The sequence below is a fragment of the Rana temporaria genome, chromosome 1 (genome assembly GCF_905171775.1).
Source record: "Rana temporaria chromosome 1, aRanTem1.1, whole genome shotgun sequence".
Classification (NCBI taxonomy): domain Eukaryota; kingdom Metazoa; phylum Chordata; class Amphibia; order Anura; family Ranidae; genus Rana; species Rana temporaria.
Window position 1 is genome coordinate 280,012,560 of NC_053489.1, and position 27,539 is coordinate 280,040,098.

At 41.6% G+C, this 27,539-nt stretch overlaps 1 protein-coding gene across 1 annotated transcript in view; it reads right to left on the minus strand.

Annotated features, from left to right (window-relative positions):
• Positions 1 to 27,539, minus strand: part of PCSK5 (proprotein convertase subtilisin/kexin type 5) — a 508,063-nt gene that overhangs the window by 138,301 nt on the left and 342,223 nt on the right. The gene's annotated exons all lie outside the window — the stretch shown is intronic.

Genomic DNA, 27,539 nt, shown 5'->3' on the forward strand with positions numbered 1-27,539 from the left:
TTTAGATCTGATCTTTAATTATGAACACAACTTTTGTTTTACTTGTGTGATTTTTTTGGATAGTTTTGACCCTTTTTTTATATATAGATTTTTTACTTACTTTATGCCAGTTTTTGGGTTTGTATATGTAGTAGCAATTTTACTATGTATTTTCACTGCTAAACCGTCACAGGATTATAGGTGTTTGTTCACCTTCATCTGTATTGTTTATTTTGGTGTCATCAGATATTTTTTTTTTTTCACTGCTGAGTTCACCCACGATCCCTCCCACCTCTCACTTCCCCTTTTCCATTCCCTTCCCACAGCGCAGCTACCATACTTTACATAATTGTCAGATAAATTCCGATCGTGTGTACGTGGCTTTGGGCTACCTGTGGAAGGTGCCAAGTCAGCAGGTGACCATACTGTCCGAACAGACTGGGTCTAAGAAGGTATGTTAATACATAAAGTGGGACAGACAGAAGGTAGATTGCTAGGCTACTTTTTTTGTGTTGTCTAGCATGTGTAGCTAAATCCCAGTTACAGAGATTAACCGTTCAAGGGGAAATTTGCACTCAGAACTGAATGACACATTACACATTTTGGGTGGGAGAGATCCTGCCTAAAAATACAAAGATAACCTGTAATGCTCTAGAAACCTTTTACTACGTATTAAAAAAAGATGTATATATCGTAAAAACAGATATGAAATTTCAGTTTAAAATGTATGAAAATAAAACTGATATAAAACCATTCTGGATTCCATTAAATTTTACCCCATCTACACATATAGGATTTGCCAAGATAATTTTTTTTTTGTTGGTAGTTTGTTAGAAGACATAATTATGTATGTCATAGCATATCAGCAAGAATATGACAGTGGTGTTGTATGCTGGTATATGACATCCAAACAGCAACACGGTACTAGCTTATGCTTACTCCTTTCATTTATTTCCCCTATCTTTAATTATGAATAATAACAGCTGAGGAATGAAAAGCAAATCATTTGACTTTCAAAAGAAATTCTTCATTAAAAGGCAAAATCGTTTTTTCTTGAAATATGAAGCTTTCTGTACAATCTTTTGCAAATAGTTATATTACCAGCAGAGCTGGAATACCATCCTGCAAATAAACTATAAGGTTCAGGTTAATCTATTCCTCCTGTTTATAACAAAAACACGTCTAATTTAACTGATAAAATCATTTACAATATAATGTAATTCAGTTTGCCACTGAGACGAGAACATCAAGTATTTCATTTTTGAGCTGTAATAAAAAACACAAAATCAATATCATTAAATCATGTTCAGGATATAGAGTGCTAAGCAACCTTTGTGGGATTAGTATGTGTTTCAGTGGTTTTCTTATCAGAAAGACACAGAGTTGGCAAATTGCAATTGATCGTTCTTAAATGAAGTCGAACACAGATCCATGCACAAAAATAGAGTGAAAGAGGAGAGTTTGACCTAGGTATAATCAAATCTATATTATGTGTCATAAATAATTTTCATTTCATATTTCTGTGCTGCTCTTAGGTCCACTTTCTTTTTTTTCCTGCTAAAACAGTGTTATAGACTCCTAGTGTATGTAATGAAATTATTTATGACTGGCAAGGTGAATACATTTCTGAGAAGAAGATCAGTGAATGTTTTATTAGAATGGGAATGAGACAGATATTGATTTTATTGCAACATTAAATAAAACCTACAGATGATTAGGCATGGGAATGAACCATTTTAAACCCCAAGGTGTTGTTCATTATATCAATACTTTGGAAATAGTATATCCCAAAACTACTTTTCAACTTTATTAACTATTTCTGGACATATTTTCTAGCACAATAATCAGTATCAATCAGATTAACTGACTTTATGGACAGTAATATATCTGTTAGCATGAGTTACCTAAAATCTGCACACTTATACTGATTGTACAGATATTTGATGTGCACATTTTTGACAAACAAACATTATTAAATCTGAATATCGACATTTAGTACCTATGTTGGGAACATCCCAGAGGTAAGGTGGTGGTCCTACAATGGCTGCATATAATAACAATCTGAATATTGAAGACATTCATACATACGTGAGGGGCGCTATAATACAATCGCTATTCATATACTGTAAAACAGGTGAAGATAAAGTGCAAAATTCATATGCTGTGGAACAAAATAAAGTGCAACATTCATATTCTGCAAAACAATTAAGAATAAAGCGCAAAGTGCTAGATTTCAATCAATACCAATATAGACAATAAAAAAAAGTTATTTTAAATGAAGTTCATGAAATCTTCTAAAACAATGAATTCCTTTAGTGGCGGTGGAGAGGTACTTAGATCCCCCGAAAGGTGCAGGAAGATCTTAAAGGAGACATAATAACCCAGGCATTTTTTGACCCTCCTAGTTAAAGGGGTCACAGCCATCTGGTGAGTCTACATCTAATTGAGCACTATGGGGTGAACAAGCTATGAGTTGGTGATGGTTTATAGCGACATACCATGTTGAAGAACTAAAAGAAATTAATTGATTTAGAAGATGTCATGAACTTCATTTAACCACTAGACACCAGCCGCTGCAGTTATACTGGCAAATTGCCGTAGCTATACGTCGGCCACCTGAAGACCACTAGGTGGCGTCGATGTCGATGGTGATGCGCGTGCCTGGCAGCTACGATGTCCGTCGGACACCTGAGAGACACAGAGCGGAGATCTGTCAATGTAAACAGACAGATCTCCATTCTGTCAGGGGAGGGGAGAATGATCTGTTGTTCATACTATGTATGAACAACGATTGGTCTCCTCCTCCATCAGTCACATCCCCCCACAGTTAGAATCACTTTATTCAATCACTCTACTCATTCACCCTAGTGTTAATCCTTTCCCTGCTAATGACATCTATAGAGTAATCAGTGGCTATTTTTAGCTCTGATCACTGTATAAATGTCACTGGTCCCAAAAAAGTGTAAAAAGTGTCCGATCTGTCCGCCGCAATGTCGCAGTCCCAATAAAAATTGCAGACCGCTGCCATTACTAGTAAAAAAGAATGAATAATACAAAATGCCGTAAATATATCCCCTATTTTGTAGACGCTATAACTTTTGCGCAAACCAATCAATATACGCTTATTGTGATTTTTTAGGGGGAAAAAAGGACATTTTGTTTGGGTACAGCATTGCACGACCACGCAATTGTCATTTTAAGCGATGCAGTGCCGTATCGCAAAAAATGTCCTGGTCGTTAAGGGGGCAAATCCTTCTGGGGCTGAAGTGGTTAAAATTACTTTCATTTATTGTCACTGTTTGTATTGATTGAAATCTAGCACTTTGCACTTTATTCTTAATTATTTTGCAGCATATGAATTTTGATGTACTTTATTTTATGAATAGAGTTTATATTATAGCGCCCTCACACATATATATGATTTAAAGTATAGGTACTTCTTATACAATTAGGGAGCAGCTTGCCTTGCTGTTTTTTCTTCTTCTTATAGTTGCACTTCTATTTACATCTTATTCAAAACAAAAAAGTTTTTTCTTGAAGTGGCGCAAGGTACACTCATACATAACACTCATACATTGAAGACATTGGCTACATTTACAGTTATTCTAAAATCTTATATACAAAATAAAACTAGCAGATTAAAGCGGAGGTCCGGTTAGAATTTTTTTTTTAAAGTCAGCAGCTACTAACACTGTACCTGCTGACTTTTAATAAGGAGACTTGCCTATCCAGGGTTCCCTCGATGACGGCAGCCGAAGCCAAGTAATCGATCGGATCTCGGCTGCCCCACCGCCATCTTCGTTGAGGGAATCAGGAAGTTAAGCCTTGCGGCTTTACCGCCCGATTCCCTGCTGTGCATGCGCAAGCCGCGCGGAGCGACGTGAATGGATGATGTCTCCTGGGACACACACAAGGTCCCAGAAGACACCGCTCCACCATTCCACAGGACGCAGCCGAGGAACAGAAGAAAGAAGACAGACCGCGGATCAGGAAGTGGCAGATTAGGACGATCTGCCTAGCAACAGGCACTTCAGGTATGTATAAAATATATATATATATATATATATATATATATATATATATATATATATATATATATATTATTATTATTTTTTTGCAGCATTTAAAAAAAAAAATCTTGGTGGAGCTCCGCTTTAAGTCTTTAATGATCTGATCTTGCCAACACGTATGTACATTTAAAAATCAATATGCCCTTTGTTTTTCTTTTGTCTTTGAAGGTGGTACGGTAGCTTCCAATGATGCTGAAAGTAAACAACATTTGGAGGAAATGGAGTAGAAGCACTGGGGCGTTTGTATTGGTTTAGGATTGGTTTAAGTGTCTGCTAAAACCAGCTGCTGGCAGGTTGTGTATCTCAATAAGAATACAGCCAAAAATAATTTTACATCCACAGCAAATGCAGTTTCCAGTCCAATACACAACCGTAATCACGGATAAACCATCTGCTGAGAGATTGTGCATTTCAATAGGAATCCATTCAAAAAGTTTTTTACATCCACTGCAAGTACAGTTTCCAGTCCAATACACATCTTAATCAAGTTTAGGCCCTAACGAAGGGGGCATTGTTTTCAACCCCCAAAACATGTTTGCTTGGTGACCATACCTTTTATTTGATTTTGGAATAAAGCTTTTTGTAGCATTTTTACCAAATACTGGTGCAGTGCTTTATGCCTAGTACACACTATGAGAAAAAAAAATGGAGGAGCTTGCAAGGAGGTCTCTGTACTAACTATGTCCAACTGAGCAATTGTGTTCTGACAGAACTGCCTCCCCCCACCAGAGCACCGGTCAACTCTCATAGCCATTGGCCATCAGATGCCGATCACCAGATGTTTTTCTGGCTTGCCCGTTCAACAAAAGCTGGACATTCGCCTGGCTTCTGTTGGACAGGCTGCTGTATAAACAGTCAGAATGTTGGATGGTTTCTGCTGAACAGGCCAATAGTGTCCGATATTTGGCCTGTGTGTACTGGGCTTTAGTCTTGACTTTTATCACTAGTGTACTTGTGAACTATGCACAAAAACATTTAATTTAATCTCTTCAGGATGGCACGGCTCAGTATCAACTGTATGAATCTGGACCCAAATGGGCACTTACAATTAACTAGTCACTTATCAACAGTAAAGTACTACACACACCGATGGTAGGAAACCATTACTACAGGCACATACTTTATATTATTTTTACTATTTAAAATGAATATGCATTATATGTCATATGTTTTATAATGATCAAATTAAATCAGCACTAGAGAACACTATAAACTTTGTCTTTGTACAAAATGCAAGAAATGTAAAATGTAATACCATCGCATAGGAGCCAGCAAAATATCATAAATGTAAAAAATGGAGAACATTATTGTACATGAACCTGAACCTTTAAAACTTCATCATAACAAACCTTGCTCAGATCGGCCCAGGTACCACATGATCGATGTGACCAATTACAGCAATCACATGCCCACTAGTAAACAACTGTAATGAATGGAATCCATTCATGATGGTATTGTTTACTATTGTGATCTCTGTGATTGATGAATGAAAGACACTCATGAAAGGTAAAATGGTTGCTTTTACAGTAATCATCACTGTAACAAGCAATCACAGTGTAAAAAAAAAAAACAATCCTGATCACCACCCAAGTACAGTGTCACTATGGTGACATTGCACTACCCTGACGACAGTATGTAAAAAAAATGTAAAATAAAAAAAGTTAAATCAAAATGATATATATACACACATACAGTATAAATATAATATATATATATATATATATATATATATATATATATATATATATATATATATATATATATATATATTTTACACTCTGACCAGTCAGTGTCCCTAATCACTGCTACCTACTCGCAGTGCCCTTAATCACCACCACACCAGTTTCATTCGCTCCTTAGAGACTATTTGACAGACAGTGAGATGGCATTGTGTTGCCACCTCACCATCTGCTTTAACTCCTTGGATCCAGAAAACAAACAAAGCAGCGCTGGGGGGATGAAAAAAAGAATAAACAATAATGTCTATATAAAACGCTTATATGTGTAAACATAAAATGTATAAGTCCATGAATTGGTGGAAATAATCTTGAACTGAAAAAAGGTCAATAAGTATGTATGAAAAACACCTCAGACATATATTCCAATTCCTTGAAAAGACAAGTCCACAAAAATAAACGTGAAAGGTGAAAATAAGATGATCAGTCGAATAATAGTGACACAACACCCACGGTGATCCAAAATAAACTGTGATGAGAGTGATATCGCCCGCCACCGATAACAATGGAGGCTTACCGGATGTGGTGGACCCAAATGAGCTTATGCCCAAAGGATCAGTAAAGCTTGTAACTCAATTGAGTATGGAAGTGGACCGAACCACACCAAACGATCAATCAGCAGGCAACGGTGAAATCCTCACTTAATGACAGGTGAGCAGGGTGACTCCAATTGGAAGATGACTCATAGGAGTGGAAATGCTTGCACGGAGTGTAGGGAGGAAAATAAAAGGCACATAGCGTAACTCCGCAACAAAGGGGAAGTTTAATAATGGTAAAAAACACTTACAATTATGTAGGCATTAAAGGACATCAATGTAGTATAGTGCATGGCAGCAGTAGAGTCCCGACGCGTTTCGCTACAACTAGCATCGTCTGGGGTAAGACTCTACTGTTGCTACCATGCTTTAAATAAGAAATATGACCTGTTTGGGAACACTCCCCTGGGGGATCACCCAACGAGAGTGCACTTCCGGGTCACCGCCTCACACACTGTTCACACACATTGCTGCATAGATAGAACATATAATGTGCGGAATCTGTAATACTTTATTTTAAAAGTTTATATTAAAAATAGGGCCAATAAAATGAACAAACCAGGTTATGCATAAGATAAATAAATAATGGCACCTGTTGCACGAATTGAATCCATATCATAATCTCGTGTGCGCCGGGGGCTAGTAACTAGGACCAATGGAAAAGGTCTACGTCACTACATGGCGCCATGGTGTGAATGGCCAGCCAATGAGCGACGTTGAAATCCCGGTCACATGACTGTATCTGGAGGACGCATAAACAAACTCTCCCCAGATGCGTCATTGGTCACATAGATGCGGCGTAACGCCGCATAGTGACGGTGATGATGGGCGTGTTCACGATGTTGTAAGGCAATCAACGCGTGCGTGCGTGTATACGCGCACACACGTTGCGTTCCAGGGTGGATAAACGTGGAACGCTGCGTTCCACTGTGCGTTCCAAAAGGTCAAAAACAACATAGACGCCAAACGGCGGCAGCTGTTCACAACAGAAACCCAGGGAAAGATCGATGGAGCCAAACCACCCAACCTCCACTCAGTGGAAACACTAGATTCAAATAATTAAAATATATATAAGAGCATATCTGCTACATTATAACGCCAAAAGGGAACAACAAGTCTTTTGAGAGAAATGTTATATATCAAAATCCCTGAGTATTGGACATTACACTTCCAATGAAGATACTTAAAATATAAAATATAAAAATAGATCAAAATTAAAAAAGGGGAAAAAAATTCCAATCGATTATTAATTTCTAAAAGGACTATTGTTTATGCATATAAGGTACAATATGTGCAATAGTGTGTCCAGAAAGTGACTCTGCAATGGACGAACCCCCAAGAAGGTTAGTACAATATATTAATAATACACTCCATTACATATATTTACATGAGAGAAATAAAAAATTAAAAACACATTTGTAAGAAAGAAAAGAAATAGATCAGCTAACACAAATCCACATTGTGTGGACGACAAATAAACCCAAGTATACCATAAATGGTACCAATAGGGTTCAATCTATGGAAAAAACTTTGAATAATGGTTGAGACATTATCAAAACATTTAACAGAATATTTAGGACTTATTAATGAAAGAATTGATGTCCCACTCTACATTCAGGCCTGATGGTATGTGAGTACATAACTCATAAATCCAGAATGTCTCGAGTTGGGACACCCCACGAGTTTTTGGGCTACCTCTCCAGGGGGACACAAATTGGTCAATAATAAGGAATTGTGTGCCGTTGGGATTCTGGGCATGGTGTTTTTTATAATGCCTGGGTACAGTATGATGAATATCACCAGCTATAATAAGAGCTATATGCTCAGCAACTCTAACAGAGAATTTCCGAATGGTGCGACCAACATATTGTTGGCCGCACGGACAAGTGATAAGGTATACCACGTACTTGGTTGAACAGGTACAAAAGTGTTTTATGGGGTAAATCTTCCCAGTCACTGTGGAACGAAATTCTAGATTTTTACTTCTACTGGAGATGTTATATTTGCATACTGTACACTTTTTACAGGGATGATAACCAACTAGCTGGAAAAAGAAGGATGGGCGTGTTGGAGGGTTGATAATATTCGGGGCTATTTTGCTCTGAAGGGTTGGTGCCCCCCTGAATATCACCCTAGCCCGTTCAGGTAGAACCGTTGCAAGAACTCGGTCATTTCTTAATATGTTCCAATGCTTAGATATTATGGACTTGATCAATTTATGTTGTTTAGAAAAAGACGTCAAAAGGGCCCATTTATAACTCTCATCTTGTTCCCTTTTGGGTTTAACCTCCAAAAGAGAGCTTCTATCAACTTCAGAGGAGGTTTTGAGAGCAAGTTCAATGTTGGCAGGATCATATCCCTTATCAATAAATCTATGCTTGAGAATGTTAGCTTGCACAGAAAAGGTGTCCAAGTCAGTGCAGTTCCTTCTCAGCCTAAGGAACTGACTTCGCGGTATCGAATTCAGCCATGACGGATGATGACAGCTATCGATGGGGATAAAGCTATTCCGGTCCGTTTTTTTAAAAAATGTTTTGAATTGGAACCGATTGTCCACAATGTTAATCTCTAGATCCAAAAATTGAATTGTATCTGTACTGGCTGTGTAGGTAAGGGATATCCCCCTATCATTAATGTTCAGACAGTTTATAAAGGTCTCGAGAGATTCGAGACTGCCATCCCATAGGAGGAGGATGTCGTCTATGTACCTCGCCCAAAAGACCAATGAGGGGGTGTCATAGACATAGACGACATCCTCCTCCCACTTGGCCATGAACAAATTAGCGAGGCTTGGGGCGTATTTGGCCCCCATAGCGACTCCTCTCTGTTGTAAATAAAATTGATCATTAAACCAAAAATAGCTATGTTTTGTGGCAAATTTTAACAATTCCATTATATAATCTGTCTGAAATGAGGCTAATGTAAGATCTTTTTTTAAAAAATAATGTACGGCTTCAAAACCTATATCATGTGGGATACAGGTATAAAGGGATGCCACATCGGCCGTTGCCATAATAAAATTACCCTTTAACTCGACATTTTCTAATTTATTTATGGTTGCCCTCGTATCCCTAAGATAAGATGGGGTACGTTGTACCAAGGGTTGTAAATAATTATCGATGTATCTACCAATTCTAGAAGTTACTGAGTCAATCCCACTCAAAATGGGTCGACCGGGTGGGTGTACAGGATCTTTATGAACCTTTGGCAAATAATATATTGTCGGTATCCTAGGGACCGTGGGAACTAAGTATTTCTTTTCTTTCAAGTTTAAAATCTCTCTTTCGAAGCCACTATTGACTAGTGTTTGTAACTCTGTTTTGAACCTGGATGTGGGGTTAGAGGCCAATTTGAGATAAGTATTAGGCTCATCAAGTAATCGTAACATCTCAGTTTCGTAGTCAGGTTTGTCAAGGATGACTATACCGCCTCCTTTGTCCGCAGGGCGGATAATGATGTCCTTGTTCTGACATAAGGATTTCAAACCATTGCTGGATACAGGATGATGAGAATTGCGTCTCTCAGGTATCTCTGCTAGATCTTTCAAAACAAGATCTCTAAAAATATTAACTGCGGCCGCAGCAGGAACGGATGGATTAAACAATGAAGGATTCTTAAGACCTGAATGAACTGTACCGGAGGTGGCCGCTCTAGGTTCGTTTCTAATAGGATTAGTAATTAAGTACCGTTGTATATTAATCTTACGGATGTATTTTTGGACGTCAATAAACGTTCCAAATTTATCGAGCCGTTTTGGAGGGGCAAACTTGAGGCCTTTATCCAAAACCGATAATTCATCCTGCGTAAAGATTTTTGTACTCAAATTAAAAACTCCTTCTCCTTTTATGTGCGTCTTCTTTTTCCTCTTCTGAACTCTCTTCCCCCCTCGGGTCCCTCTCTTTGATCGGAACCCCTTACATTTGTGGCTTGGTCCACATGAAAATCCCGTTCAACATATGAATCTTGATGGACTGGGGTAAAACCCCTATTAGGTGGTTCATAGTGATCCCAGCTACGGTTATAGTAGCTATCATTACGAACTTCACCCAAAGGGGAGAACCTGTTGTGAACCGGGATTTGTTGAAAGCCATAATAGGGAGAGGGTTCTCTCTAATAAGTCCTAAATATTCTGTTAAATGTTTTGATAATGTCTCAACCATTATTCAAAGTTTTTTCCATAGATTGAACCCTATTGGTACCATTTATGGTATACTTGGGTTTATTTGTCGTCCACACAATGTGGATTTGTGTTAGCTGATCTATTTCTTTTCTTTCTTACAAATGTGTTTTTAATTTTTTATTTCTCTCATGTAAATATATGTAATGGAGTGTATTATTAATATATTGTACTAACCTTCTTGGGGGTTCGTCCATTGCAGAGTCACTTTCTGGACACACTATTGCACATATTGTACCTTATATGCATAAACAATAGTCCTTTTAGAAATTAATAATCGATTGGAATTTTTTTCCCCTTTTTTAATTTTGATCTATTTTTATATTTTATATTTTAAGTATCTTCATTGGAAGTGTAATGTCCAATACTCAGGGATTTTGATATATAACATTTCTCTCAAAAGACTTGTTGTTCCCTTTTGGCGTTATAATGTAGCAGATATGCTCTTATATATATTTTAATTATTTGAATCTAGTGTTTCCACTGAGTGGAGGTTGGGTGGTTTGGCTCCATCGATCTTTCCCTGGGTTTCTGTTGTGAACAGCTGCCGCCGTTTGGCGTCTATGTTGTTTTTGACCTTTTGGAACGCACAGTGGAACGCAGCGTTCCACGTTTATCCACCCTGGAACGCAACGTGTGTGCGCGTATACACGCACGCACGCGTTGATTGCCTTACAACATCGTGAACACGCCCATCATCACCGTCACTATGCGGCGTTACGCCGCATCTATGTGACCAATGACGCATCTGGGGAGAGTTTGTTTATGCGTCCTCCAGATACAGTCATGTGACCGGGATTTCAACGTCGCTCATTGGCTGGCCATTCACACCATGGCGCCATGTAGTGACGTAGACCTTTTCCATTGGTCCTAGTTACTAGCCCCCGGCGCACACGAGATTATGATATGGATTCAATTCGTGCAACAGGTGCCATTATTTATTTATCTTATGCATAACCTGGTTTGTTCATTTTATTGGCCCTATTTTTAATATAAACTTTTAAAATAAAGTATTACAGATTCCGCACATTATATGTTCTATCTATGCAGCAATGTGTGTGAACAGTGTGTGAGGCGGTGACCCGGAAGTGCACTCTCGTTGGGTGATCCCCCAGGGGAGTGTTCCCAAACAGGTCATATTTCTTATTTAAAGCATGGTAGCAACAGTAGAGTCTTACCCCAGACGATGCTAGTTGTAGCGAAACGCGTCGGGACTCTACTGCTGCCATGCACTATACTACATTGATGTCCTTTAATGCCTACATAATTGTAAGTGTTTTTTACCATTATTAAACTTCCCCTTTGTTGCGGAGTTACGCTATGTGCCTTTTATTTTCCTCCCTACACTCCGTGCAAGCATTTCCACTCCTATGAGTCATCTTCCAATTGGAGTCACCCTGCTCACCTGTCATTAAGTGAGGATTTCACCGTTGCCTGCTGATTGATCGTTTGGTGTGGTTCGGTCCACTTCCATACTCAATTGAGTTACAAGCTTTACTGATCCTTTGGGCATAAGCTCATTTGGGTCCACCACATCCGGTAAGCCTCCATTGTTATCGGTGGCGGGCGATATCACTCTCATCACAGTTTATTTTGGATCACCGTGGGTGTTGTGTCACTATTATTCGACTGATCATCTTATTTTCACCTTTCACGTTTATTTTTGTGGACTTGTCTTTTCAAGGAATTGGAATATATGTCTGAGGTGTTTTTCATACATACTTATTGACCTTTTTTCAGTTCAAGATTATTTCCACCAATTCATGGACTTATACATTTTATGTTTACACATATAAGCGTTTTATATAGACATTATTGTTTATTCTTTTTTTCATCCCCCCAGCGCTGCTTTGTTTGTTTTCTGTTTGTATTGCTTTCCTTTTTTCACTGGACTGTATGCAGCTGCTCCACCACTTTGATAGCGCAGATTTATTTTTTATTTTTAAACTCCTTGGATCCAGCACAAGCAGCACAATTCGCTTGAATGGGTCGCGAATGGCGAGGTTGATGGGGACAAGGACCTCTTCCCCCAATCCTGGCCAGTGGTTGTGGGGGGCCCCCAGATCCTGACCCCCCCATGTGAATGAGCATGAGGTACACAGTACCCCTACTCTTTCACCAAATAATAAATGTGTAGTGTAATATATATATTATATTGAAAAAACTAATATAAAAAAAAATGCCGCCCCATGTAGATGCATCATCAAGCCAAATAGAGCAGATGAAAGATGAAGAGACCGGCTGCAGGATGATTGAGCAGAATCGTAGCACAGGAAGCTCTGGCGGTGTGCTTCCTGCCTTATTCACATCCCTGCCATGTCCCCAGATCCATCATCAATCATGATGCCCATCGCTACCGAACCAGTAAAAAAGGTAGTCTGCCAGCTCCACCATCTGACAGTTATTTTTTTTTTTCAAATAACTGTTTTTATTTGTATAAAACAGTTCACGGAAAAAAAATGCCAACGATATATCAATAAGATCGGTGCAAGACCCAGTTCTGTGCCAGGAAGTATGGATACTAATCCCACCTTACGTTGGAACCGGGGGGATCATGCCGTAGGCTAGCGTAATATTACTACGAGGGGGACTGGGAAAATATCCTACGTAACATTAAGAGAGGAAGGACTGAAGTAATGCAAAAAGGGAATTAATCCCTCGCATAACCATGTTTAACCTCCCGGCACGGTGAGCCGCGGCATTCTCATAATAAAATAACTCTAAGTGCAACAATAGTTAATCAAAAGTAGAAAAAGAAAAGGAAAAGGAGAAAAAGAAGGAAGAGAGGAGTGAAATACAGAACAAGAGTAGTTTCTATGTTACCGCCCCCGCCCCCGCCCCCGGGGCGTCCTCCCGCCAATGCCACTCCCTCCAGACCTCATCATGGTCCATCTGACAGTTCTTGAATAACTAATGGGGTGTTGCTACACAGTGACATCACCAGGAAGCCATGCTCCCGTATGACATCACCAGCCCAACAGGGCGTGGTAGTCTGGTGATGATACTGGGTGGGACCACCCCATTGATATTTAAGAAGTGTCAGATGGCGGAGCCAGGGTTGCCAACCATCAGTAAATTTACAAACAGTTTGTAAAATCCGTAATTTTTGCATCTGTCCATAAATGTCCATTACGGACTACACGTCCATAATGGACATTTATGGACAGTTGCAAATATTACAGATTTTATAAACTATTTGTAAATTTACTGAAAGTTGGCAACCCTGGGCAGAGCTGGCAGACGGTGGGAGCGGAGCTTTTTCTTTTTCAGCGGGGTCGGTGGCGGGCATTGTGATTGATGATGGATTTACACTGGGGGACTTTTTTTGCATTTTTGTTTGTTCAATAAAGAACTGCACATAAGGGGGCCTGCTCCTTAACAACACAGTATTTACTACTGTAAATAAATACGCTGTCTACTGCCAGGCGTTAAATTACCGCATGTTTTCACTATTATAATACTGCATGACTTCATAAAATAACATATGCAGTATTTTAGTAGCTTTTTTTGTGAATGCCAAAAAAACATCTTTTTAGGGTGCTCCCTACCGCTTTGTGAATGGAGCCCATTGTTCCTTATCACCACCAAACCAGAAGCCGTGCCACCACACCACTGTAAACCAGCAATGGTGGCTCTGATTTTCACAGCACTAGTCCGTGTCACCAGACCAGTGCAAGTCAGCAGAAATTTTCCTGATTGCTGCCACACTAGTCCCTAGTGTTACCAGACCAGTGCAGCCAGCAATAGTGTTCCTGATCACCGCCACTCCAGTGCAGTGTTGCCTCTGCCTGCCACCTGTACTAACCTTGGCCTGTTTATTGACCACATGTCTGTCTGTTGCCTGGACCAATCCTTTGCCTTTTTGCTGACCATGTCTCTGTTTGAGTCTGAACTGACCCATCTGCACATCTGACTGACCGTGACCCTGCGAAACACCACTCCCAGTCATCCCCTGCAGACAACTGCACTCCTGGAACCACAGGAACTCTTTTGTTCTTTCTTGCTTTCTTTAGCCTCCTCTACTTCCTGGCCAGTGAACATGGCATTCTAGGGGGCAGCCACATACCAGTAGGCTAGGCTTGCTTGGCTTATAGGTACAGGGACTGCTAAAGGTAACACAAAATTAAGCTTTATTCCCTTGCCACTCGTATAGAGGAAACCATTACAGAACATTTGTTTTGTTACAATTAATTGATTTGTTTGATACACTAGATATAATGTCCGGTATATAATCTTCCCAAACAGTGAAAAAGTCTCACACATGTGGTATTACCATTAAAGCAGTCCCTGAGTTACAACTATCCGACTTACATATGATTCATACTTACAAACAAAGGGAGACAAGGAAGTGAGAAGAAATCTACCCCTAGGAAGGGAAATTCACTCCTGTAAGAGTTACCATGGGAAAAGGGTGTCTCCATTGAAGCTTTATCAGTAATCCTCCTTCCACAACAACCCAAAATCTAATTGTCACAGGGACAGAAAGTGAGGTGAAATCTTCTGAACAGGGGCACAGACAGCAAAATAAATGTTACATGGTTAAAAACCCTTCCCTATGCTATTCAAATACCTGGCTGGAGTTGCACTTAAAAAATTTACCTGCTGAAACTTACATACAAATTCAACTTAAGAACAAACCTACAGAACCTATTTTGTGTGTAACCCGGGGACTGCCTGTACTCTGGAGGTGTAGTATAATTGTGTTTGGGTTGTAGTTCTAAGTATGCCTATGCTGTATGTAAGAAATATCCTAAAAATGTATTTACAGTTTCATTCCACATTTTCCAAAAACATGTGGCAAATGTCTTTAAGAGACTCACCATGCCTCTTAGAAAATGCCATAGGGTGCTTTACAAAATGTGGGAATTGTGTGGATGCTTCCACTGTCCTGATGCTCCAGTGCCTCAAAAGTATGCCTATGATTTGTGTTAGAATAATCTTAATAATTAACAACTTTGTGTAAAACACTATACATTTTGACTTTCTTTCCTGCAGTCTCCAAAATGTTGTGGTAAAAAAATTCAATTTAAAAAAAGACACCTTAGAAAATGTCTTAGTGTTTTTGCTTTCCAATATGGGAGGAGTAGAAAAATGTGTTTTGTGGTGTAATTCTAAGCATGCCTATGATGTGTGTTATAAATATCTTATAAGAGAAGTATAGCCAAAGCTATTTTGCAGCTATTTTGGCTCTATTGCTCTCAAAGATCACAGGAGTGCAGTTTATTCTGCACTCCTGTGATCCATTTTCAGCCATCATAGAGCCGGTCCAGGCTCTGAAAAGATCATGACAATACAGTCTGGATCCATCCAGAAGAATGAAGTGACAGCTGGCTCAGCCTCTTAGTGATCTTCCCTAGGCATCCTATTGCTCCAGTGAGCATGAGGGGGGGGGGTGAGCAGAGAGCCAGAGACTGTCAGTTGAGCTGAGAACTGAGTGATTAGCAGTCTTCCATCACTCAGTTCTTAGTGTAGAACCAACGGGAGCACATGCAGCATCGGATTGATGCTGCATCCACCTAGGTGAGTATATATATATATATATATATATATATATATATGTATATATTCTTTTTTTTTTTAGTTTATACTTCTCTTTTAATAATTGACAAATTTGTGTAACAAAAAAAATTATATTTTCTTTCCTGCATTTTTGGTGGTCATGCCCAATTATCCAGACATTCTGGCAATTGGTCCACGACTTTACACCGGCACAATACCTCCTGCATCACAACAATATTCATATTGCCTATGTTTATGATTAACGCCGCAAGACATTGCATACCACGTGGGTAGGTATCACATGGGTAGGTACAGAGCATGATGGGACTGTGAGGCCTATATAAATCCGACGCAAGCCGGGCACACGTCATTGCAGCGAGAAGAGCCGGCCGGCGTGTCAACATCTGGAGAAGACGGAAGACGAGAAGAGAAGAAGATGACGTTACAGAAGAGCGGACTGACCGCCGCTATACAGTATAGCGGCGGCCAGCCCTGAAGGAGAAGGAACCGGACAGCGGGAGGAAGAACCGGGGTGCGCCGAGTCAAGAGCGGAGAGCGGCGAATATAGAAGAAGACCCCCCCAGAGCTGAGAAGACCCCCGGAGCGGAGAAGACGTCACAGAAGAGCTGAGAAGACCCCCGGAGCGGAGAAGACGTCACAGAAGAGCGGTGAAGACCCCGGAGAGCAGGAGAAGACCCCCGGAAATCGGAAGAAGAAGCCTACCCTGGTAAAAGAGCTAAAGAAGACAGGGGAGGCCTCCGGAGTAGACTAATAAAATATTTTAATACCCTGTGTGGTTTATTTGTGTTTTTACCACTTTTCTTGCAGGTGAATGGGTAGGAGTACGATGTACCCCATACTCATTCACTTAGGGTGGGGGGCCGGTATCTGGGGGCCCCCTTATTAAAGGGGGCTCCCAGATTCTGATAAGCCTCCCGCCCGCATACCCCGACAACCAACGGCCAGGGTTGTCGGGAAGGGGCCCTGTCCTCATCAACATGGGGACAGGGTGCTCTGAGGTGGGGGGGGGCGCAGTGCGCCCTCCTGCCCCAGAGCACCCAACCCCCCCATGTTGAGGGCATGCAGCCTGGTACGGCTCAGGAGGGGGGGGGGGCGCTCGCTCGTCCCCACTCCCTTCCTGGCGGCCGGGTAGCGTGCTTTGGATACGGGTCTGGTATGGATTATAGGGGGGGCTCTCCTTACAACCCATAACAGACCTAAGGGCCCGGTATGCTCCTGAGGGGGGGAACCCATGCCGGATTTTTATTTAAAATCCGGCGGGGACTTCCCCCTCAGGATTCATAACAAACGCCGCACACGTGTAGAATTGGCGGGAATCCAAGTCGGATCTCCCGTCGCTTCTATGACGCGCTTGCTGGGATGTGCTGTCACTATTCCAGTGAGTGTGAGATGTCGGCGAGATCTCGGCACCATGTCGCCGAGAATCAGCGTGATGCTGTCGTGCTAAAAACACAATATCACAAACACCTACTGTATTTGCGTAATACAGTCCTTTTTTTTAAGATGTGAGATATATCTATACAACAAGATATGACTTTCATGTCACAAAACTGTACTTTCGATTACATTAAGTTTATTTCATTTCAGTTATGTATAACCATACGGTTGTCTAACCAAATTTGTGATATCGTTAACATGTTATTTGATGTATGACTTTTTTGTTGTTGTTGTTGTTTGTTACACAATAAAAATGTATGAAAAAAAATGTGGTAATTTTGTGGGTATTTCCACTGTCCTGGTGCTCCAGGGCCTCGGAAATTGTAATAGGTAGGCAGGAAATTAGATGCGTAATTTATGCTCCTTAAAAGCCAAAAGGTGCTTTTTGGATTTTGGCCCCTATAAGCATCTAGGCTGTGAAAAAGTCTCACACATGTGTAATCCCCATACTCAGGAGGAATAGCAAAATGTGTTTTGGGATGTAATTATAAGTATGCCTATGCTGTGTGTGAGACATAACTTGCTAAAATGACAACTTTGTGAAAACAATTCATTTAATTTCTACATTTTCCAAAATATTGTGCCAAAAAATTACAACTTTAAAAACCTCACTATGCTTCTTACTAAATTACTAAATACGTTGGACTGTCTACTTGAAAAGGGGTCTTTCAGGGGACATTTTAGGGCCTCATAAGAAATGAGACAAGTACAGTAAGTACATCAGGACTGATCAATTTTCAAATATACTGTATATATAGTTTGTAGACTCTATAACTTTAATATAGACTAAATAATATACACTCATTGGGTTATTTTTACCAAAGAAATGTAGCAGAATACATTTTGGCCTAAATGTATGAAATAAGATTATTTATTTGCAAAATTTTATAACAGAAACTAAGAAAAAAGCTTTTTCTTTCAAAATTGTTGTAATTTTTTTTCATTTTTATAGCAAAAAATAAAAAAAATTAAAAACCTCAATGGTGATTAACACCACCAAAATAAATCTCTATTCGTCTCAAAATAATGAGAAACATTTCATTTGGGTACAGTGTTGCATGACTGGGTAATTGTCATTCAAACTGGGACAGCACTGAAAACCACTGAGGTAGTTAAAAAACATTAAACATTATCCCCAAAGCATCAACGGTTTTGCTACATATTCAGGCCTACATGTACATTGGTACTTGTAAATATCCTTTACTTTCTGTACCCTGTTTGTTTATTGCTACAATCAGGGCCGTCTTAATAGCATCATGGGCCCCTGGGCAAAGTAATGCTCTGGGGCCCCTATAATGGAGACAGTGCAGGTAAACAGAAATCAAGTAGGTAGGAGGCAGGGCATATCTGGGGTGTAGAGGGGTCAGAGTGCTGGGGGGATATCTAGGGTGTAGAGGGGTCAGAGTGCTGGGGGAATATCTGGGGTGTAGAGGGATCAGAGTGCTGGGAGGATATCTGGGTGTAGAGGGGTCAGAGTGCTGGGGGGATATCTGGGGTGTAGAGGGGTCAGAGTGCTGGGGGGATATCTGGGGTGTAGAGGGGTCAGAGTGCTGGGAGGATATCTAGGGTGTAGAGGGGCCAGAGTGCTGGGGGGATATCTGGGGTGTAGAGTGGTCAGAGTGCTGGGGGGATATCTGGGATGTAGAGGGATCAGAGTGCTGGGAGGATATCTAGGGTGTAGAGGGGTCAGAGTGCTGGGGTAATATCTGGGGTGTAGAGGGATCAGAGTGCTGGGAGGATATCTGGGTGTAGAGGGGTCAGAGTGCTGGGGGGATATCTGGGGTGTAGAGGGGTCAGAGCGCTGGGAGGATATCTGGGGTGTAGAGGGGTCAGAGTGCTGGGGGGATATCTGCGGTGTAGAGGGGTCAGAGTGCTGGGGGAATATCTGGAGTGTAGAGGGATCAGAGTGCTGGGGGGATATTTGGGATGTAGAGGGGTAGCCCGGACCAGCTTCTTTGGGGAAAAGGGCAGGGGCCCCCCATGCAGCTGGGGCCCCTGGGCAGTGCCCAGGTGTGCCCTCTCATTAAGACAGCCCTGGCTACAATCACTTTGTGTTCGCATTCTGCAGCATACAAAGTTGTTGATATGGTACCTACGAATATTTTGGGCATGGCTTAATTCAAAACCTACATTGTGTAAAAGCCTAAATGCTACTTTCACTTTTCATTGGGAGTTTCTGCCTCCAAAACCTAATTTAGCTTAAAGTGGTTATAAAGTATAAAAACAAAATACTGCCAGCCCCTTTTATGAAGCCATCCTACACAGTGTAAATTTTAGTGTAAAATTATGCCTCTAATCACCTTATCTCAGATATTTTCTGGCCAGTCACGTGGCCTCTGGCCGCTCTCCTTCTCCAATCTAAGGGCTACAGTGGTAGGGGCTGAGTTCGCCTCTGACGTCGGTCAGGAAGGTCACGTGACCACTGTGCTGGCTTCTCAGCCCCTCCCGCTGTAGCCTTTAGATCGGTGGAGGAGAGGTATTGCAAGGCATAATTTTACACTAACATTTACACAGTGTAGGATGGCTTCGTAAAAGAGAGAGGATGGCAGTAACCTTTATTTAACTTTGCTGTCAGCTATTAATAGCGGCAGGAGGGGAGGGGCAACTCACACATACAGGAGCCGACAGGCAGGGAGGGAGGGGGAGAGAGCAGAGCTGCGGATGACAGAGGCACGTAAACTGACCACGGCAATCAGGGATCAGCAGCCATAATTACTGTGGTCAGCACACAGAGGGGGACACAGGAACTGGCAGGAACAACCAGGTTTTTACAGCTTAGAGAGAGACAGGTTAGACAGCACAAGCACTGTGCTGTGTAACCTACTATAAGGGAACATGATCTATTCTGTTTTTAAGGTTACAAATGCTTTAAATAAGATATATCAGTATCATTTTTATTATACCATTCTGTCACACAATGGTACGAAAAATGCAGAGGGAAGGGAGATGTGTCAGCCTCTGCATGCCTTTGGCCCTTGCGTGTCTCAGGTAAGTTTTAACAGCCGAAGTTGCAGCTATGAATCAACCACCTCCTTCATAGCTTTTTGTTGGATCGCCTGCTGCAGGAGGGAAGGGAGCAGGTTGGTATTCAAAACTAGGTTTAAAAAGCACTTAGAAACATGATACAAAGTATACCATGTACTTTGTTTCATAGGCGACCGAACTGCAAAATAAAGATTAAAACAATAGATCCTCAATAATAGAGCATGCTTTGTTTGTAAGATCCCACCCTGAGCACACATATTGACCTTGCCCTGTATCCTACCACACCTCACCTCTCAGAATCAATGCCAGCAGTGAGATGGCTTCCACATTACACAGAGTTCCTAGCTGGTTTAGTATGTGCATTAGTAATTAGTGGCCAATCCTCAGGCTACGTGCCCTAACCTCTCAGTGGGCAGCCCTTAGCCTATATGTGTTAACCCCTCCATGGGCAGTTCAGAACCTGTGTGCTCTAGCCCCTCAGTGGCTAAGCTCAAGCCTATGTGCACAAATGTCACCAGTCTATGTGCATTAACATCTCAGTGGCTGTCCCCTAACCTATGTATGTTAAGTCCTTTGTTGGCAGGCTCCAACCTATGATTGTTATTGTTTCAGCATCCAGTCCCCAGCTTATGTGGCCTAACCCCTCACTGTGAACAATACCCACCCTTTTTGTAATTTCTGACCAGAGCTAAACAATTCCCAAAATACTACTTTTTATGAGTAAGGAGCAACTCAGAATTATGGGGCACACTTTCCTAATACAACCACTTCATAATTACCGTGCTTCTGAAGGATGTTTTACTACTTGGGACATGTATGCTATTGGAATTCTTCCATATTAAGAAGTGTAACATTGTCCATATTTATTGGAAATCTTTAGCACTTAAAGTGGATGTAAACGAAAATGTTTTTTTGCTGTCACAATGTAGAGTATAAGATTTCCTATCACCTGTGCCCAGTCTTGCCACACAGAGTTAATTCAGCTCTGAGCAATCCTCTTTTCTTTTTTCAGTGAGATAAACGGACAAACAGGAGAAAACTTTTGTCCGTTCTTCCCCCTTGCTGTGAATGACAAGTTATTTACATATCTCATGCACTAGCCTTTTTTTAATTCCCACCCCCACTCCTTTTCTGAAGTCATGTGGTTACTTTTCTGGATATTGACTGGATGTTAGTGATCATAGCAGAAGTTCAGTGTTATGCCCCGTACACACGATTGGAATTTCCGATGGCCTAAAATCCGATGGAATTTTTTGTCGGAATTCTCTTCAAGCTGTCTTGCATAGGAAAAATAAAGTTGAATGCTTCCGAGCATGCGTCGACTTGATTCTGAGCATACGTGGGTTTTTTCTCCGTCAGAGTTGCACACAGACGATAGGAATTATCTATTGTTTTTTTTTCCAATCGGAAAAAAATAAAACATGTTCTATTTCTAAACACCAATGGAAAAAAGTCAGATGGGGCCCACACACGATCGGAATTTCCGATGAAAAAAAGTCCATCAGACTTTTTTCATAGGAAATTCCGATCATGTGTACACGGCATAAGGAATACACAGGAGAAAATGCATGTTGGCAAGGGGAGTGTAGAGGTGGGCGGAGAGTCTACTGACATCACAACTCCACCCACCGAGCTCCAGACAACAGATCAACCCACAGAATCTGCAGTTTTTCAGTTCTTATAACAGACAGAGGGAAGACATTTGACAGGTAAGGAATCATGCAGGAGGCATCTATATCCTTATAGATCAGCACTATGGCAGTAGTTTAGAAAGGATGAGAGTGGGTTTACATCCACTTTAACAGAGAACACTATGGGGGTTATTTACGAAAAGCATACCTACTTTGCACTACAAGTGCATTGTGTAAAAGCCTAAATGCTACTTTCACATTTTCATTGGGAGTTTCTGCCTCCACAACCTAATTTGGCTTAAAGTGGATGTAAAGTAAAAAAACAAAATACTGCCAGTGCACTGAAAGTACACTTGAAAGTTTAGTCGCTGTAGATCTTAGGGGGACATGCATGGAAAATAAAAAACAGCATTTTAGCTTGCACATGATTGGATGATAAAATCAGCAGAGCTCCCCCTCATTTCAGATCTCCCCTTCAGATTTACAGTGAATGCACTTCCAAGTGTACTTTCACAGCACTTACAAGTGCACTGGCAGTGCACTTGTAGTGCAAAGTGGATTTGCCTTTTGTAAATAACCTCCTATATCAGTGATGGCGAACCTTGGCACTCCAGATGTTTTGGAACTACATTTCCCATGATGCTACACTACACTGCAGAGTACATGAGCATCATGGGAAATGTAGTTCCAAAACATCTGGGGTGCCAAGGTTCGCCATCACTGTCCTATATCATCTCTTTCTAACACTATTACCCCAGACCCTAACCCCAGCAGAGCTTAGAAACTAATGTTCCTAGTACAGTCATAAATGTACACTATTAGCTTGATTCAGAAAGAGTTAAGCCGGCGTATCAGTAGATACGCCGTCCTAACTCTGAATCTAAGCCGTCGTATCTTAAATGTATTCTCAAAATGAGATACACTTAAATGTAGCTAAGATACGACGGCCTGCGCCGTCGTATCTTAGCTGTCTAGTTCCGCCGGCCGCTAGGGGCGTGAACGCTGATTTACGCCTAGAATGCGTAAATCAGCGAGATACGCCTATTCACGAACATACGCTTGCCCGTCGCAGTAAAGATACGCCGTTTACGTAAGGCATTTTCAGGCATAAAGTTATTCCACCAAAAAGCTGGCCTAGCCAATGTTAAGTATGGACATCGTTCCCGCGTCAAATTTTGAAAATTTTACGTCAGTTTCCGTAAGTCGTCCGTGAATGGGGCTGGACGTAATTTACGTTCTCGTCGAAACCGAAAAGTCCTTGCGGCGTACTTTGGAGCAATGCAAACTGGGATATGTCCACGGACGGCGCATGCGCCGTTCGTTAAAAACGTCAATCACATCGGGTCACGATTCATTAACATAAAACACACCCCCTGTTCCTCATTTGAATTAGGCGCGCTTACGCCAGCCCATTTACGCTACGCCGCCGTAACTTAGGAGGCAAGTGCTTTGTGAATACAGCACTTGCCTCTCTGACTTACGGCGGCATAGCGTAAATACGCTACGCTACGCTGGCTGAAACATACGCCGCCCTACGTAAATCCAGCTATATGCCTCATTTGGATAATCGGCTCAGATAAAAAGATAATTTATGCAAGCAGCCAAAGTACGTGCAAGAGAAAACAAATACAACATGCAAATCCTGAACTCCAGTGCTGTAGAGCTACAGTTCTAGACAATGAGCTAAAATAATGCTACCTATAGGGGAACATGTCAATAAAACCCAGCTTATGCAAGCTACCATGATAATGTGATCCTTTAACATCCTCACAAAGGGACCTGGTAATAAATATACTGGATCTATGAAGAAAAACTCAGATAATTGTGACAACCTGCTTTCTTCAGACTGTGGAATACACCAAGCTTCAGGGCACTTCATAACGTGCTCACAGTTTGAAATCTTTTACAGTTTGCCATATGTACCATTACTGTACTAATTTATCCTTTGTCTTCTCTTCTTTGGTTTCTTGTGATGTCAGTATTTCCTAAGAAGTGTTTCCAAGTATATTGTTTCAATTATTCTGCTTTCTTTACTATTCATTACAGGCATGTTTTATTCTATTTACCAGTATCACAGAATAAGGCACGAATATGATAAAAATACAGAAACAATTCAATTGAAATGCAAAGCAGATTTAGGACAATGATTCAACCTAACAAAACCTTCAAAGATTTAAAAATATGGATGCTGCTGTTAACTGACTTTATTTAAACATTGCAAGCTCCAAAGCTGAATTTCAGATCCAGGGCTTCACTACTGAGTGAGTCACTGATTTGAACAACCATGTGGCCAGTGAAGTCTGAAACGCATTAACTCCTGGACATGTGCCAGGCCAGTAATAAAAGAGTAAATGCAGGGTCAATGTGATCACCCTACAGCCTGCACCAATAAAAACAATTCAGGAATGGTACCTCACATCAATGTTGCCAACCTACCAGATTGACATTTACTGACACAACATCCGAAATGTACTGGCACAGCCACGTTTTTACTGGCATTTCCAAAAGTTTAAAACATTACAGTTTTAAGTGCAAATTTTAGTATTTAGGCTACAGACAAGTACAATATGCAATTAGCAATGTGATTTAAAGTAATTCTAAAAGGCATACTTATCTGAGCCCCATCGTGATACAGTGATGTATACGACATCCTTGGCTCTCTGGGGACTCTCCCCCCTCATTGCCTGGGACAGCAGCAGGAACCAGTGATCCAATGAGAAGAGAGAGGGGCGGGCCTGAGCCACGGCTCTCTGTCTGAATGGACATGCAGAGCAGCAGCTTCACTCGGATGCCGCCAGCAAGCTGTTTGCTCTGGGGGCACGTGGCAGGAGGAAGGGGCCAGGAGCGCACCAGTGGTGGACGTGAGAAGAGGATCTGGGCTGCTCTGTTGACGTCCAGCAGAATAACATGCCGGTGCAGCGCGGCGATCGGTGATGCTGGGTGTCAGTCTGACACCCTGCATCTCCGATCTCGGTAAAGAGTCTCCGGCGGAGGCTCTTTACCACGTGATCAGCCGTGTCCAATCACGGCTGATCACGATGTAAACAGGAAGAGCCGTTGATTGGCTCTTCCCCACTCGCGTCTGATAGACGCAAGTATAGGAGAGCTGATCGGTGGCTCTCCTGACAGGGGGGGTTCGCGCTGATTGTTTATCCGTGCAGCCCCCCTCGGATGCCCACACTAGACCACACGGAAGCCGCCATGACCACAATTGAAGGGGGCAACATGTGGATGGCCAGGTACACATGTAAAAAATAGGCACAATAGATGCCAATCAGTGCCCACAAATGGGCACTGACTGGCAACATGGGCACTGACTGGCAAAATAGTAAATAAACAAGTGCCACCGCTCAGTGTCCATCAGTGCCACCCCTCAGTGTCCATCAGTGCCACCCCTCAGTGTTCATCAGTGCCACCTCTCAGTGCCCATCCATGTCCAGTGCCCACCTATCAGTGCCCATCTGTGCCACCCATATGTACCCATCAGTGCCACCCATAAGTGCCGCCTATGAGTGCCCATCAGTGCCACCTATGAGTGCCCATCAGTGCCGCATACCAGTGCCGCCTATCAGTGCCCATCAGTGCCGCCTATCAGTGTCCATCAGTGCCGCCTATCAGTGCCCATCAGTGCCACCTCATCGGTGCCCATCAGTGCCAACTCATCGGTGCCCATAAGTGAAAAAAAAACATACTTATTTACAAAAAATTAACAGAAAAAAATAAAAACTTTATTTTTTTCTAAATTTTTGGTCTTTTTTTAGTTGTTGCGCAAAAAATAAAAATCGCAGAGGTGATCAAATACCACCAGAAGAAAGCTCTATTTGTGGGAACAAAATTATAAAAAAATTGTTTGGGTACAGTGTAGCATGACCGTGCAATTGTCATTCAAAGTGCGATAGCGCTGAAAGCTGAAAATTGGCTTGGGCAGGAAGGTACGTAAGTGCCTGGTATGGAAGTGGTTAAGGTAGATATTAAGGCAAAAAACATATTTAATTTTTTATATAGTAAGCAAGTAGATTAAGATCAGGACTCCCCATTAGAATAGGCAGGCACACACACATGAAATTGACTCTCACAGTGACAGAAGTGTGCAGCAGCACAGATGATTATGTTACCTCACTAACACGATACGTCCCTTTCTGAGCCATAGTGACAGTCTCTCTCCACACACCAGGTGGTCCCTTCAGTTCACTCCAGTCAAAACAGCACTGACAGTCCCGCTCCTGATTTTTTTTGCTCCCTTCCCTCACACGCGGCCTCGGGTGCTCTCTGCTCGGCTCCCTTGCACCATGACATCACATGACATACTCCGGCACAACTTCTGCCAGACCCACCCCCCAGACCCACACTGTAGCAGACACTCGGATGGTCTAAGCCGACTTCAGGCATCATAGCCATATTTGTTACTGGCAACCGTTTCCTGTCACTGGCATTTATTGGCAGGAGGAAAGTGGCAGTTTTTTCCTGGCTGCCAGTAAAAACTATTGGCAACACTGCCTAACATTCTGGTGTCCAACATCATGTTGTTTTAATGAGTCCTGTTTCCATGAATGTATTACAAGACGGCATTGTAAAATAAAGATGTAATAGAGAAGTGCCAGAAATCATGCACATTCGATAGTCTTCTATTTAAGCCTAGGTTCACAATGCAGCGATTTGACATGTCAAATTGCATGCCAAATTGTTGACAACGGCACTGTCCAAATCAGTGCGACTTCACACCGATTCCCAAAAGTAGTTTCTATACTACTTTTGGCGACTACGGATTTAAATTGTGCACGTTCAGCTGAATTCACTCTGTCAATGTGAACCTAGGCTTAATGTCCATGTCTTCTATAGTAACCAAATGTTAGTTCTCTTCTAAAGCAGGTTAGAAAATGGAATGAAAAACAAGTGAATCGGGCATTGAAGATGTACAAGATTAATTATTTCAGTTGCAGCATTGTGTCAAATGTGATACTGTAACTCACGCCAATGAAATAGTTATGTATGTATATAATATTTATTGCGCTTCTTGCTTGGTGATACAATACAGTGGAACTTCATATTGCGAGTAACGCAGTTGACAAGCTTTTTTTTAAAATCATGGCTCGAATTGCAAGCATTGTCTCGCAAGACCAGCAGGATTCAAGCCGCTGGGGTGTACAGTACCGCATTTGGCCAGAGATGGGGGGCTCCGGTGACGCTTGGAGATGCTCGGAGGCACTCCATTGCCGAGTGTCTCAGAGCGTCCGAGTGTCTCCGGTGCCCCCACACCTCTGGCCACCTACAGTACTGCATGCACCGGTGCCCCTGCACCTCTGGCCACATACTGCATAGATCAGCAGTGGCTGTAGAACAGATTATCTGAGTTTCCATTATTTCCTATGGGGAAACTCGCTTTGATATACGATTGCTTTGGATTACAAGCATGCTTCTGGAATGAATTATGCTCATAATCCAGGGTATTACTGTACATACATTAAATG